Genomic DNA, 5,426 nt, shown 5'->3' with positions numbered 1-5,426 from the left:
CTTTGATAGCAACATGTCAGATGTGTAGTCAATCAGCTCTGTCTGCTTCAGGCATTCACTACCGCCACTCACATAAAGGACTCTTCCTTCAGCTAATATCCATGATTGCAGAAAGGATGAGTTCCTCCCTGGAAAGATAGAAGGGGTGGAAAGCAGGCCAGAGTTTATACTGGGTCTTTATTACATATGCCTACAGTTATATTGTGCAAATGCATCCATTAATCTGCCAGTTATTTTGGTTTGCTCTATAACATGTCAGTTCTGTTCTGTTCCATCATGAGTCAAAGAAAAGCAGCAAGTCTTCACCTTTTTTTAAGAATGACTTAAGAGATTAATGGATTATTAAAACTAATCTTTCAGCTCTAATTTTCACCTGTTTGTGTGATAATGACATGTCATTAGGGATTGGGTTCAGTGGCTTTTTATTTAGTCTGAATCTACTTCAGAATCTGCTCATTGAACCTGAATCATTCATCACCTGTATCACCACACACACACACACACACACACACACTTGCTTGGCCAAAACAAAGTGTTAAGTGACAAAAATACTCACTCAATGGTCATGTGCCCTCTAGGCCCTGCTGCTCTCGGTTGTCTTTTCCTGTTTGTCTCCTGGATCCTGAAGAAGGTCTCTGGCACACCTCTGTCTGTCCAAGTGAGTAGTAAAAACCTGCATAATGTTAGCAACGCACACACACAGGCCCTCTCGGGGTTGGCGACGGCATCCAGCAGCAACTTCCCACGCTGAAATTCATTGCAGCAGAATGATTCAGTCTCTGTTGGCATCGGTAGGGTAATTTGAGCGAAAGCACCACCAATCGCTGTTTGGTCTCGGCAGCTCAGGTCCCCGCCAGCCATATCCTTTTCCACGACTAATGCGGCACCAGCCTCGGCCTCTTTTCCGCTGCTTTTTCTTCGGCTGTGCACTCCTGCACAAATAAATACGGCCGAATATCTGAGTCAGCCAAAGAAAGTGTGAAATGTGTCCTCGTGCACAACAACCTCTGCACTCAGTGGATATGGCATTTCTGCTGTTGGAAAACGTGGCTAGTTTGTAATACAAGCGAAGCGCGGCATATGGGACGCCCCGTGGCTACCCAGAGACTACAAATCCCAGCTGAATTAGCCTGTAGTTCTTTCTTGACACCAGATACATCACTGCAGACGTCAGATGATGGGCTGGTGCCGGAACAACAACAGATTTTTCAGCAAGAGAACTCAGCCAATCCAGCACGCACTGGCGAGTGTATTGCTTCAACTGCTGACAGAGTCACCATTAACGCTGATTTGACAGCCACATAAAACGTGGAGGCATTTTGCTTTGAGCTGGCCCGTGATCGTACATGTGATTTTACAAGGGATTTGTGATTCTTTTAGCTATAACAATGACAATAATTATTTAATAGGACATCCTAAAGGTGCTTTCAGGGTGAAGAAACCAGTTTCAAAGTGAGTGACATGTTGCAGCAGGAATACAGTCTTTTTTTCCAAGAGCAATTGGGTGAAATGATTAGCCTTGGTGGGGGTTTGCACTCTTAGCAAATGCTCTCCATTGTACATGTTCACGGTATAATCTTCAGAGTAGGCTGCAAGGTCGAAGTAAAGTATATTATAGTCTGTTCCTTCCGTATTCGGACTCCTATGCGTATTCATGCTGAAGGATACAGGTGGTGGAGGTGTATCTGTAATGTTTGCACTGTGTTCTCAAAGAGGTTTGTCTCATTTATTTCTCTCTCTCTTTCCCGGGAACAGCTGTGAGGAAGCCTTAAAAGGTCAAATAACTCTAAGTTAGGCTGCCTGAATGATAATAGGAGAGGACTTTTTCAGCATATTCTTTGTTGCATTTTTCAATTTTTATTTGATTAAGTTAAGCGCGCACTACCAATACAGCTGCTCCTAATAAAATTATATGTAGCTTATAAATCTGTGGATATTGTAACCACAGAGATAGCAAATGCGTGTGGAACATCAAGGGGAGACAACACGGCAACAGCTCTGATAATGGATCAGGTCATCAGAAAAACAAATCTCTACTTTCAGTTTTAAATGTGAATATTTGTTGCTCTTTGATAACAAAATAAATATATTATCACCAAATTCTGACATTGTTTAGACCAAACCATTAGTTGAAAAATAATCTGCAGCCCTAGTGGTACATGACAAAAGCAAAACACCAAGTAGAAATGTGTTCTGATCACGCAGACCACAAAGTCCTGTGTGGTTGCAACATTGACAGATGAAAAACAATATTGGGAGTATATCTGAGCAAGTGTGCACACTCAGTTTTTCTTTTTTCTTTATTGCACCAATCGTGGTTTATTTGTTGTTTGACTGTGTCTCTCATAGTGGCACAGGGGTAAAAAAAAAAAAAACAATTCTTCCCCTTGAGCACCCAAGAAGACATGGGGATAGAGGCAAAATACATTTGAGGTTTGTTTGGTATAATCATTTCTCGGAGCATGTTTATTCTCAGGCATTCGGGCACTGTTTTGTTAGTTTTGTACTCCAGGCTTATTCTTCAGAAAAGCCTGTAAATATGTTGTGCATAGATGGGAATACTATATGTAGCTACTGACTTGCTGAGATTCGACCGCATACATGCTTTGCACCATGAATGCTCTGATGTGAAATGATAAATGACTTGTCTGAAGCTCCAGCTCTAAAGAACCTTTTATCTGCTTAGATTACTTCAGGAAAGTCTGTCTTATCTAGTTGCCTTCACAGTAAAAATAATGTAACAGGGCCAGGCTAATGTGTGTTCTGCCGAGATGCACACTGTGTCCTCTCTAATATGTGAATCCCATGCATTTTTCACGATGCGGTTGATTACATTCTCTGGATGATTTTTCATATTTAATCAGCTCCAGGCGCTGTGGGTTTTACTTACACAAGAGTGGCCATTAATATGCAGTGTATCCACATCACAGACATGCATTTGCTCTGTTTTATGGACGTATGGAGTTGTAGCTTCAGTGTGCTTGGTGTTGGCGACGGTGATATTGACGCCTGAATCTGTTTATTGGGGGATTATTGATAAGCCTCTGATGTAACTTTAGCATTTTCATCTTCTGTAATGAGTTTTTATTGATATCTAGTTAGTGATTTATCTTCAAATCACACTGATTTAATCTCATTTTATACTGAAGCATCGCGAAGAAATAGCGAAAGCTGGAATGATTATACGGATCATAATTGCACCCAAAAGCAACAAAACAAGGATACTGCAATAATGTGGAACAGAAACATAAAATAACTCCTTAATGTGGGTACGCAGTGATTGGATGTACTCCTGTTTACCAGCTCAGCAGGTGATCTTCAGATAATATTTTATTCATTAATCACTGTCATCATCCAGCTCGTGCTCGCAACGCTCAATGGCAGACACCTGGCGACCTTTCAGGCAAGAATCCGCTGTGGGGAAAAGTCATTTTATTCAGCCGAGTCATCACTGATGTATCCCAGCCATGGAATTGTTGCTGTGTCACCCCTGCTCTGTCATGTTATGGAGAGCAAATACAAAACTCTCCTAAAGAAAAACACTTTCACCTCTTATTATAGAGAGAGAAAACAGGACGGCCTGTCGCCATCACCTATTTGCTTCTGCCTTGATGGCGTCCAATTCACATTGAATATAAACAGCCCATGTGTAATGTACCAGGGGATGATGGTCCTGCTTTGCGCTTTGTGGGATTGCAGCCCCGACTCCCTGCAGCCTTTGAGACGTGTTTGATGTCCTGTGACGCCAAAAGATGCTTCAATAGTTGGGAGGTTCAAAGCCATGCACACGGCCGTCCCCATGCATGTTAAACAGGACACATAAAAGAGTTGTATGGCAGCAAGTGCAGTTTACCAGTCATTTTGTTGAACACTGGTGATGAAAAGCTTAGCTGTTAATCCATCATGTTAAATAAAGATGTGTCGATCACGGCTGCCCTCTAAATGTCGATTAATAAAGCCATCAGTCAAGGAGCCTCCAATTCAAACCCCATGTTATCAGCTGAATCACTTTCCTTTTATTCAGCTGCGTCATAACACAGAAACACAGGAAAACAGCAGGGCAGGCTGCAAACTGGGCAGAGGCCATCATGCTATTATAATAGCAGTATTTGTCATGATTCTAGGTGAGGTGTATTGATGAAACAAGACTAACGCCCAGGCCATACCGCCTACCTCTACCTGTGTGTGACAGCTCAGCACGCCACAGCCGCCAGCCCTGTCTTTATACACTGAGTTTACCTTTGATAATGGCCATCAATAATACAATGCTCATGTTTCATGAATACTTTATTTAGATTTCATTAGAATATGGATAAAGGAAGTGTATATTATATTCTACAGATATAGACATTGTAATGTTGCTGGTATGATGTCCATGTGACTACCAACAGATCATTTTGTCTGCCTATTTTTTCTGAGAACTGCACATGTACACGGAAAACATAAGCAACACAGGAACCCTGGTGTCTACAAAATGTCATGGCAGTCTGTCCAGTGGTGTGATTATTGACATATTTCACATTGAACCAAAGTGGGGGCAGACAGACAGACAGACACACTCCTACAGACATTGCCAGAGCCATACCACTAGCATTTGTTTTCTGTAACGGCTTCTGTTTTGTTGTTATTCTGCCATTGATGCTGTGTGCCCGTGTTCATCAGCTTAGGTGAGAATCTCTGCTGGGAAACAACCACCGAAGAGCTACCTCACCTGGGTGTTACGGTGCCGTTCAATAACAACAGATTGTCAGATTGTGTAATAAATGTCTAGTGATTGTAGCACTACAACAATAGACAAATAAGTTGCTGCTCTTATGGTTTAAAACTGCAGCAAAACAATAAACAAGCTTTGGCCACAGCATTGGCACTTGAAGTGCACAGGAAAAAACTCAAAAAAGGGTATGGAAGAGAGCGACTCAGCGTGTCTTTGGTTGCGCAAGCAAATCGGCAAATCAGTGTCTCACTGTGCAGAATCATTGTTTTTGATTGACGGCCAAAGATTTTATCACGGTTTTCTCACGAATGTCAACTTTAATCCGGCATTTATGTTGTCTTGGACAGCTGTTATTATCAAGCATGGTTGGCGTCCAAAAAATGCAAAAAAAAAAAAAAATCATGACAACCAAATGTGGGACGGACAAAGGTAAATTAGCCAATTTTCTTTTGTATATTCTCCACCTTCCATTTTATTAGGTAAGGTTTAGTGTTTCCATGATGACAGTGTGCTCTGTGTTTAATGTCATGCAGCACACGGTGGACGGGTCCCATGATGTAGAGTTATTGCTCCCTTCCATCACTGAATGCATGGCAGTAGGCCTGCCATTTCCTGCACATTCATCACCATTAAGAGAGCAATCAGTAGTGCTGGAGATCAGCTTTGGCTATAGGAAGGATGCAATGTAGATGACAGATCCAGATCCCCCCCC

The 5,426-nt window shown here is 42.0% G+C and overlaps 1 protein-coding gene across 1 annotated transcript in view; it reads left to right on the top strand.

The window, feature by feature from the left end:
• The first annotated feature begins 570 nt into the window (after positions 1-570).
• Positions 571-5,426, top strand: part of LOC118339746 (beta-1,3-galactosyltransferase 1-like) — an 89,812-nt gene continuing 84,956 nt past the window's right edge. The window contains exon 1 of the mRNA XM_035677459.1: positions 571-658. The gene's annotated coding sequence lies outside the window, so the exon portion shown is untranslated. The remainder of the gene's footprint in view (positions 659-5,426) is intronic.

The sequence above is a fragment of the Morone saxatilis genome, unplaced genomic scaffold, assembly GCF_004916995.1.
Source record: "Morone saxatilis isolate NCDOM2014 unplaced genomic scaffold, NCSU_SB_2.0 Contig6, whole genome shotgun sequence".
NCBI lineage: Eukaryota > Metazoa > Chordata > Actinopteri > Moronidae > Morone > Morone saxatilis.
Note: the sequence above shows the minus strand (reverse complement) of the source record. Positions and strands in the feature narration are given on the sequence as shown.